General features: G+C 40.0%; 1 pseudogene; it reads left to right on the top strand.

The window, feature by feature from the left end:
• Nucleotides 1-354: 354 nt before the first annotated feature.
• On the top strand, nt 355-10,716 carry LOC114480848 (uncharacterized; annotated as a pseudogene).
• The last annotated feature ends 685 nt before the right edge of the window (nt 10,717-11,401 follow it).

Raw genomic sequence — 11,401 nt, 5'->3', positions numbered from 1 at the left:
GTAGGTAAAGCTGCTGTTGTGGTTTTAACAGGATGTACATATGCATGCGCTGTTTCTCAGAGACCCTCAAATATCTAAAAATAGATCTACTAAATAACAAAATCAAATGGATTAAAATGTTTAATACCTTCTTTATGTCTCAGTACTTTCTGCTAAATGAGGAGCTCAAACTACATAGAGTTTAGAAAGACACAACCCAATGGGATATAGAGAGAGATATCAGGCTTTCCTCAATAAATATGTTTTTTAAATGTTTTACTTGTTTGACTAAAAGGTGGATCAAAAACATGTTTTTTATGCTGACATCAAAGCTACCAGTGAACATGTGATGATGTTTCCTTAGTTGGGCGTGAAGTGTCACTTCAGTCCGACCAATCAAGTGTAATCCTTGTTCTTAAGAGCGGCTTCAGTTCCTGTCAACCCCAGAATTCCAGCACCATGACTTGTGCACACTTTGTCCTCTCTCTGATCTGTTTGCTCAGCATCGGTGAGTTTTCTTTCTGACACTTTAACTTTATACTCTTCACTTTGTAGAGACTCAGACTTTTCTTTAGCTGTGAATGATGGTGTGTTTGTTTTTCTCCATGTTTCAGCTCAAGAAACCTGTCAATCATGGTCCTCGTCTCTGTATCAGGAGAGACGTTTGATTTCAGTTTAATGTTGGTGACAATGTAACTCTGCAGTGTTTCTATCAGAAGGATGATGATGGTGGTAATCCACCATTCTTCTGGTACAAGCAGCCACTGAGGCAGGAACCAAAAATTATATTTATCTATTCATTTGAAAAAAAAGGAACTTTCCAAGATGAGTTTAAGGACAAAAGACGCTTTACATCAAAGAAAGAGAACCACAGTTTAATCTAAACAATTTTACTCAGCTACTTACTACTGTGCTAAATCTATTCATCGTTTTGACATGCAGTTTTCAGAGGGAACCACTGTCTTTGTAAAAGACTCAAATTCTTTCTTTGAAACTTTGGTCCAACAATCAGACTCTAAAATAATCCATCCAGGAGACTCAGTGACTCTAAAGTGCACAGCATCCACTGGGAGCTGTGGTGGAGAACCCAGTGTTTACTGGTTCAAGAACTCTGAGTATCATCATCCAAGTCTCATCTACACCCAAAGTGACAACAGTGATCAGTGTGAGAGGAAAACAAATAAAACACACACCTGTGTCTACAACCTGTCATTGAACAACCTGAATCAGTCTAATGCTGGAACCTACTACTGTGCAGTTACTGTGTGTGGACACATCGTGTTTGGAAATGGAACCAGACTGGAGCTCAAAGGTAAGAAGTGCTGCAACATGTCAAACTGTTTGATGATTGGTTACATAAAGAACACATTTATAGTTAAAGTCTCTCACAGGGACTTAAATAAAACACCAGATTATAAATACAACTTCATTGTGTAACTTTGTTCATAATTATTTATGTACATATCATTTTACATTTGAGGAAGAATCAGTTCTGGTATCGGGTGAGGCTACTGTTAAAGGTATTGTGTATGTACAGAAAATTTTAAATCATAGTTGGATTTTTGAATTTGATTGCAGTGGATACAAAGATAATTCCTGTGGATACAAATCTGACACAATTTACTATCAAATTTAGGTCACAAAGTCACAGTAAAAACATTTGGCGATGCTTCATGTGCTGCAGCCATGAAAGGAAATAAAACTCTGTCACCTTTGTCCATCTCGGTTCTCCCTTTGACTCAATCCACTGTAGAAACAACTCTCGTATTACTCCGCAAAAAGGTGAAACACAGCGATGTTGACTGAAAAAGACCGGGGCTGAGGTTTAGGCGGACCAATCACAGAGCTTATGTTCCACGTCGCCTCAACGCGTAATCAGGATTTTTGCCTTTAGCTCTGAGAGAGTGGGCGTGTATGTTCACAAAGGCATGTGAGCGGCTGCTTCGCTGGGGCTTTAGGGCTATGTCATGAAATGGGCGTCACTCACACTGGGAAAGGCGGTGCTCCAGAGGAACCGTACTTTTCAACTTCTGGGTTGAAAGAAAACAAATAATATTTCTTAATAAATTAGTATTTTGCAAAATGTTAAATAATAACCATATGTTACTGTAGTTGACTTTGGAAGGTTAAAAAACAGGATGATATAGGTCCTTTAAAATCTTGCCAGGGGCACCAGATAAAAACTAGCCTCTTCTGTCTAAATCTGGCTCATTTACAGTATATCTGTTTATTAATTTGCATTGTCCCTTTTAAATTCAATTTCAATAGTTTGAGTTTCTAAAGGCTTGTACACATAAACGCATTGACTTCACACCACGCACAAACACTTGTTGCTGTCAATCTGCTAAACAACAAAATAACATCAGCAATCCATCAAATTAATTTGCCTCAAATAAATATGCAATTAAAAGTTCTGGAGGAAGGTACAAAATATTGGAAAGAAATGAAAATATGTCACATTAGCACTCTCAATGTGATTTACCAAACCTGCAAAAGAAGTATTTCCTTCATTCCTCTAACTGTATATCCGTTACACCCGCAAAGCATCCAGCATTGTGTGTGACCCCACCCACCCATCACACAGACTCTTCAGCCTCCTGCCTTCTGGGAGACGGTACCAGAGCCTCTGAACCAGCTTTACTATACTAATGAACAATTGACTTGACTTTGATGTTTTTGTGATGATTTCATCTGATGTTCGTTTTGCTTTTCCCAAAACATTGGCTTTCTCAGAAATAATCTTGTGAAATGCACAAACAGCATGCTAACACAGCCCTGATTACTGTTTTTAGACAAATCTTTGATGTGACACAGAACTGAACCTCCTCTATATATATATATATATATATATATATATATATATATATATATATATATATATATATATATATATATGATTTGTTTCATATTTTATTGTTGTAAAAGTTTTGTCATACAAAGTAAGGATGGCACCAAATAAAGACTCTTCTTTGATCATAGACCACTGTGTTAGTGTGTGGATCTATATATAGTATGACATTAAACAATTACAGCAAACAACAGCATAGAGAATCACACCACCCACCACAGACTCATAAAACATCCTGAGCATTTTCCTGCAGATGTTAAAGGACCTCAGTCGTCACAAGAAATACTAGACACTGGCCCTTTTTGTAGATGGAGTCTGTTTTTTCCCCAGTCCCAGGTATTTTTACTCCTACACAATGTCCACACTGTCCCCCTGGTAGGAATCAGGCCTCACCAGTCTCCTGGTCCTCCTCACGTCTACAATCAGCTCCTTGTCACATTGAGCTGTCGATAGTTCAGCTCTCTACATGTGACAAAGCTGTCCACAGCAGTCCTGTAATCCACCTCACCCCCCTCCCTGATACATACAACCATCCCAGAATCATCAAAAACCTGTAGATGACAGGTATCAGTGCAAGAGCTCAAGTTTGTTGTGTAGAACAAGGGTTCTTCACCACACCCAAAATAACAGGAGAAACTGCCGACCCCCACTATCAGTTTGCACCTCCGGACAAACTGATGGCTCCCACACCCTTCCCCTGGAGGAGGAAAAGAGGCCTGCTAGGTACTCTAAGCGCACCGGACAGGGTACCGGCCAGGGCAAAACCATCGTGCATTTGTCCGTCGAGCCCGAGGTACACAAAGCAGCCTTCTGTGAAGGGAAGAGGTTTTGACCCAGACCCCCACCGGAGGAAGTGGGGCGGCCCTGAGTCCCCTCGGTGAGGAAGAGGGGGGACCACCGAGCCATTGTGCTTGTGTGTGTTCGCAGCAAAATTTCTCCACTCTCCTCTGTTGCCCTCTCCACTGGCTTTTCTGTTTAGTCTTTGGTCGCTATTAATATTAACCAATGCTTAATTTTTTAAATTTTGGCCCAAGCTTAATGCAGTGTGTATAACTACTGCCTCACACACCCGTGCGTGTCCGTGATGTAGTAAATCTGTCGTTATCACCTTGAGGAGCATTCTTGAAATGCCACAGTCCACTTGAAATAGTCCACAATCAAGGACACATGGGGCGAGTCAACCTGCATCGCTGTGAGCGAATTCTCACCCAGTAGAGCCGGACGGATTGTGTTGAAAGCACTGGAAAAGTTAAAAAAAAAAAAAGATGACTTTCACAGTGCTTGCCAACTTGTCCAGGTGTGAGCAGACATGGTTGAGCAGTAAGTGATGGCTTCCTCAACTCCAATCATAGGCTGGTAGGCAAACTGCAGTGGTCCAGGTGTGGTCCGACCGATGGCCGGAGCTGCTCCAGGATGAGTCTCGCAGGGACTTCATGATTTGGGAGATAAAGGCAACTGGTCTGTAGTCCTTGATGTCTTCTACAGCACCTCTACAGACTCAGGCTACAATATTCCACAGCACTGGGGGGGCATACGTCTTTAGCACCCTGGGGCTGACGCCAGCTGGGCCTGCAACTTTGCCAGCGTGCATGGAGCCTCAATAGTTGCCTTTTTATCTGGTCAGCAGTGATGTTCCATCAATGCTTTTTGACAGCCAAGAAAGCAAGTAGTACAAGTCTTTCCCACCAGTTTTTATAGGAGGGGCGGGGCCAACAGTGCTGATCCGTGAGAAAAGAAGCTACCAAAATGTCACAAACCATCATTCTCAGCCAATAGTAAAATTTGATTGTAATATCCAGGTTTCAACCCAAAGAGGTCGGTAACTGTTATATTTTTAAAGGGGAGCTATGATGAAAACAAACACTTCATAATGGGTTTGCCTCAGTGATATACATCTCTTAAGCCTCATTCAGAGGGTCAAAGTTGAAAAAGTAATGTTTCCTCCCTCCCTTGTTATTCCACATTTTGTTAAAAGTCAGCTCAAAACGGGCGAGTTCAATTTGCCAACAGTTGACTTCACCTGCCGAAACTCCTCCAACTGACAATCCTCTCTCCTCCTAACATGTCGATCCTGTTGGGAGTCACTGCTTGGAGCCACGACACATTGTTCACACACATCAGCTATTAACACTCCGTGCTAATGCTACACCAGCCTATGCAGCGAGACCCGACATCGCTTGTGTACTGAGGAGGAAATGATGGGAATGTTTACGGATTTGTGGCTCACAGCGCTAACAACAGACTCGGTTGTGGAATTGGATGGCTTCCAACTTTTAAGCGTTGACGAACGACAAAGAATGGTAAGCGTAAAAGATAGAATCTGGCTGTGTTTCTGTGCGGATAGGAGAAGCTTCTGTTGTTGCTCCTGCTGCTCTGGTTCTGCAGCAACGCTCACACACTTTTCTGACTCAAAATCACAACAGCTGCTTAAATAGCCATATGTTTTATGATAATGTGGAGTTTGTTGGCTGAAATTTAGAACAAGTGTGTGCATAGCAAAAGATAATCGCTAGTTATCGCTGTTGTGTGTGGAGTCAGAGTCTACAGACACGCCCATTCATGAATATGCATAAGTAGGCCGCGAATCAGCCCATTTTTAAAACTGCTCAGAAAATGGCTTTTCAGAGGATTAAAACTCCAGAAAACAGGCAAGTTTGGGGAAAAAAATCTCCAATACTATGTTGTTGGGGTTGTTAGAACAAATGGAGACGGGTGAAAAAAAGCATCAGACTGGACTTTTAAAGAAAAGTAGACCAAATTGAAATACTTTGACTAAAATGTCAAGTTTGACTATGATCGATAAAAAAAAAAACACTACTTCATACTCAATTACATTTGTTTTCAGCAGAAAAAAGGTGATCTTGGGGTTCAGTTACTCTTTAAATAAACATTTTAACTTCATCACTACACCATCTCTCTTTCCTCCACTTTGTTTTCTCTGAAATCTGGTCACCACCAACACTTCACACTTCAGTCACTTGACAAATATAACCTAAGATGGTAAAAAAAAAAAAACTACCTCATTGCTTTCAGTAGGTAAAGCTGCTATTGTGGTTTTAACAGGATGTACAAATGCATGCAATGTTTCTCAGAGACCCCAAATATCTAAAAATAATTCTACTAAATAGAAAAATTAAATGGATTAAAATGATTGATATATTCATTATGTCTCAGTACTTTCTACTAAACAAGGACCTATAGGAACACATTTATATATATTTTTAAATAATGTATGTCTCAATCAGCCTTTAAAACGACTGTCTTGAAACTACACAAAGTTTAGAAAAAAGATATATGTTTTTTTTCGTAAAATGAATAAATCTTTTATTTGCTTGGCTAAAAGGTGGATCAAAAACATCATTACTGACGAAACAAACTGAACCATTTCAGTCATTAACACAATCATCATCAGCTGTGTGTGTTTCTTAGTGACTAATGTGTATTTTAGTGATTTCCATCCAGATGTTGAATATAAAAGTCTTCTATCAGTGGATGCAGTGAATCTGCTCATGTACAGAACCTGCTGACATCAAAGCTACCAGTGAACATGTGATGATGTTTCCTTAGTTGGGCGTGCAGTGTCACTTCAGTCCGACCAATCAAGTGGAATCCTTGTTCTTAAGAGCGGCTTCAGTTCCTGTCAACCCCAGAATTCCAGCACCATGACTTGTGCACACTTTGTCCTCTCTCTGATCTGTTTGCTCAGCATCGGTGAGTTTTCTTTCTGACACTTTAACTTTATACTCTTCACTTTGTAGAGACTCAGACTTTTCTTTAGCTGTGAATGATGGTGTGTTTGTTTTTCTCCATGTTTCAGCTCAAGTTTCCTCGTCTCTGCATCAGGAGAGACGTTTGATTTCAGTTAATGTTGGTGACAGTGTAACTCTGCAGTGTTTATATGATGATGATGATGGTGGTAATCCACTATTCTTCTGGTACAAACAGCCTCTGAGGCAGGAACCAAAGCTAATATCTACCCAGTTTGCATTTGACAGAAAAGGAACTTTTCACGATGAGTTTAAGGACGAAATACGCTTTACATTGAAGAACGAAAAATACAGTTTAATCTTAACAATTTACGACGTCCAAGTTTCTGACTCAGCTACTTACTACTGTGCTAAATCTATGCCTAGTTATAGCTTGGAGTTTTCAGAGGGAACCACTGTTTTTGTAAAGGTTGCAGATTTTTTCATTAACGCTTTGGTCCAACAATCAGACTCTAAAACAATCCATCCAGGAGACTCAGTGACTCTAAAGTGCACAGCATCCACTGGGAGCTGTGATGCAGAACCCAGTGTTTACTGGTTTAAGAACTCTGAGGATCATCATCCAAGTCTCATCTACACCCAAAGTGACAAGAATGTCTCACAGTGTGAGAGGAAAACAAAACACACACCTGTGTCTACAACCTGTCATTGAACAACCTGAATCAGTCTAATGCTGGAACCTACTACTGTGCAGTTACTGTGTGTGGACGCATCGTGTTTGGAAATGGAACCAGACTGGAGCTCAAAGGTAAGAAGTGCTGCAACATGTCAAACTGTTTGATGATTGGTTACATAAAGAACACATTTATAGTTAAAGTATCGCACATGGACATAAATAAAACACCAGAATATACAGTGGTATGCAAAAGTTTGGGCACCCTTGTAAATGTTCATGATTTTCCTTAATAAATAATTAATTGTTTGGATAACAAATTCCAGTTAAATTTATCATATAGGAGACAAACACAGTGATATTTGAGAAGTGAAATAAAGTTTATTCGATTTACAGAAAGTGTGCTAGAATTATTTAAACAGAATTAGGCATGTGCATAAGTTTAGGCACCACAAAAGAAAAACAATACTTAATATTTTGTAGATCCTCCTTTTTCTGAAATAACAGCCTCCAAACGCTTCCTATAGCTTCCAATTAGGGTCTGGATTCTGGTGGGAGGTATTTTGGACCATTCTTCTCTGCAGATCATCTCTAGTTCAGTCAGGTTTGATGGTTTCCGAGCATGGACCGCCCGTTTTAAAGCACACCATACATTTTCAATAATATTCAGGTCTGGGGACTGAGACGGCCATTCCAGGATGTTGTACTTGTTCCTCTGCATGAATGCCTTAGTAGATTTTGAGCAGTGTTTAGAATCATTGTCTTGTTGAAAGATCCAGCCCCGGCGCAACTTCAACTTTGTCACTGATTCCTGGACATTGTTCTCCAGAATCTGCTGATATTGAGAGGAATCCATGCGCCCCTCAACTTTAACAAGATTGCCAGTGCCTGCACTGGACACACAGCCCCACAGCATGATGGAACCACCACCAAACTTTACTGTAGGTAGCAAGTGCTTTTCTTGGAATGCTGTGTTCTTTTTCCGCCATGCATAACGCCCCTGGTTATGCCCAAATAACTCTATTTTAGTTTCATCAGTCCACAGCACCTCGTTCCAAAATGAAGCTGGCTTGTCCAAATGTGCTTTAGCATACCTCAAGCGACCCCGTTTGTGGCGTGTGCAGAGAAAAGGCTTTTTCCGCATTACTCTTCCATACAGCATATCCTTGTGTAAAGTGCGCTGAATAGTGGAACGATGCACAGTGACACCATCTGCAGCAAGCTGATGTTGTAGGTCTTTGGAGCTGGTCTGCGGGTTGACTGTGACTGTTCTCACCATCCTGCGCCGCTGCCTTTCGGAGATCTTTCTTGGTCTTCCACTTCGGGCCTTAACTAGAACTGTGCCTGTGGTCTTCCAATTCCTCACAATGTTCCTCACAGTTGAAACTGAAAGCTTAAATCGCTGGGATAGCTTTTTGTATCCCTCCCCTAAACCATGATGTTGAATTATCGTTGTTTTCAGGTCATTTGAGAGGTGTTTTGAGGCTCCCATGTTGCCACTAATCAGAGAAGATGCAAAGAGGAAACACCTAGAATTTTCCTACTTAAATACCCTGACTCATGATTGGATTCACCTGTGTATGGAGATCAAGGATCACTGAGGTTACCAAAACAATTTTGAGTTCCAATAATTAGTGCTAAGAGTATTAAAATCAATAAGATGCAAGGGTGCCTAAACTTATGCACATGCCTAATTCTGTTTAAATAATTCTAGCACACTTTCTGTAAATCGAATAAACTTTATTTCACTTCTCAAATATCACTGTGTTTGTCTCCTATATGATAAATTTAACTGGAATTTGTTATCCAAACAACCAATTATTTATTAAGGAAAATCATGAACATTTACAAGGGTGCCCAAACTTTTGCATACCACTGTAAATACAACTTCATTGTGTAACTTTGTTCATAATTATTTATGTACATTTAATTTTATGTTCGAGGAACAATCTGTTCTGGTATCGGGTGAGGCTACTGTTAAAGGTATTGTGTATGCACGGAAATTTTTAAATCATAGTTGGATTTGTGGATTTTATTGTTGTGGATAGCAGTTGGCATCTAGTATTTTAATGCACTGGCTTCCAGTCAAGTTTCGAATAAACTATAAAATCTTAGTTCTTGCTTTCTGAGCGTTACATGGTCAGGCCCCTCAATACATCTCAGACTTGTTGTGCCCCTTCACTTCGGGGCACAGTCTTTGGTCTTCAGGTCAGGGTCTCCTAAAGATCCCAAAAACTAAATTTAAAACCAGAGGAGACCTGGCGTTCCAGGCTGCCCCCAGACTCTGGAATAATCTGCACCAGTCTCTCCGGGAGCTCAACTGTGTGGACACTTAAGAAACTGTTGAAGACTTCGCTTTTCAGAAAAGCTTTTAGTTAACTGGATTTTAAGTTTTTATTAAATGGTAAATGGACTTGATTTTATATAGCGCTTTATCACCACACTGAAGCAGTCTCAAAGCGCTTTACATATCAGCTCATTCACCCATTCACTCTCACATTCACACACCAGTGGGACAGGACTTCCATGCAAGGCGCTAGTCGACCACTGGGAGCAATTTAGGGTTCAGTGTCTTGCCCAAGGACACTTCGACACATAGTCAGGTACTGGGATCAAACCCCCAACCTCTCAATCAGAAGACGACCCACTATCACCTGAGCCACGGTCGCCCTATTATCCTTTTTATGATGCTGTTCCTATGATATATATGCACTCATGTTTTATTATGCTATTATGATGCTGCTCTTTATTTCTCCACAGCTCTGTACAGCACTTTGTTATATTATCTACAAAAAGCGCTTTATAAATAAATAAATTACTTATCTCCAGCACATGTTGAAAAATTGACAATAAAGATGACTTTGACGTTTTGTGATGATTTCATCTGATGTTCTTGCTTTCCCCAAAACATTGACTTTCTCAGAAATAATCTCATGAGACGCACAAACAGCATGCTAACACAGCCCTGATCACTGTTTTTAGACCCAAAACTTTGATGTGACACAGAACTGAACCTCCTCTGTCTGTCTCTCTGCAGATGGTTCCAACTATTCGTTCTTGGAATATAGCCTGGGTGGAGCTTTGCTAGTCACCTCCATTTTATTAATAATTTTAATGTTCAAGATGCTTAAAGCCAACAGCAGCAGATCCACAGGTACGCTACTTAAACCACTTTCACTTTGGATTCTGTAAGTTTGGCCTTTTAGTGATAAACATTTTTTCTTTCCCACAACTTTCCAGCTCTTCCAGCTACAGACACAGAGGTAGGTTTTACCTGCTGAGCATGTTCTTCAGTAACTCACATTAAATGATGAAATCACTTTTCTGATCTGAAATCTTCTTCTTGTTAACAGGGTATCAACCAAAGCGCAAACGATCTGACTTATGCAACTCCGATCATTTCTTCATTCACCAGATCTCAAACACGGAGGCAGGAGGAATGTGTTTACTCCCATGTAAAGTATTTTGTAGTCATACCTAAAAAAAATTCCATCCCTAGAGGTTTTTAGAATATATACACTTTGTTTCATATTTTATTGTTGTAAAAGTTTTGTCATACAAAGTAAAAATGGCACCAAATAAAGACTTTTCTTTGATCATAGACCACTGTGTTAGTGTGTGGATCTATATATAGTGTGACATTAAACAATTACTTTAAGTTTCTCAGACACATGAACTCACCCTAACTGAGGAGGGAAAGAGCAACAAACAGCCAACTAATACATGGTTGGTGCTGGTACCGTGACACGTACAGGTGGATGTGTTGTCACACTTGATCTCTGGCTGTATGTAAACACGTGATTAACCTTCTTATTTAACCAGAATCAGCTCTTTATCGAGGCCCTGAGCCATAACCATTACAGCAGAAAGCAGTCCACAAGCAGCTGTTCATAATCAGATAGTGTTGTGTTCAAGACCACACTATCCGAGACCAAGACTTGCCTGAGACCAGAATGCACCGAGACCAAGACAAGACCAAGACTTTCGGGAGCCGAGACCGAGTCAAGACCATAAACATTTTTTTTTTAATACATTAATAAATAAAATTATGACAAGGTTTAAAAGTTAAATAACATTCTCTCTTTAATTTTAGTTTCTTTTAAATACATTTGACGGACAAAAAAGGTGCCTGCAAAAAATTAACTAAAATATTAAAACTACTACTGCTACTGATAAATTCACAATTATTCTACA

The sequence above is a fragment of the Gouania willdenowi genome, chromosome 18, assembly GCF_900634775.1.
Source record: "Gouania willdenowi chromosome 18, fGouWil2.1, whole genome shotgun sequence".
NCBI classification, from domain to species: Eukaryota; Metazoa; Chordata; class Actinopteri; order Blenniiformes; family Gobiesocidae; genus Gouania; species Gouania willdenowi.
This window is presented reverse-complemented; position numbering and strand designations above follow the sequence as displayed.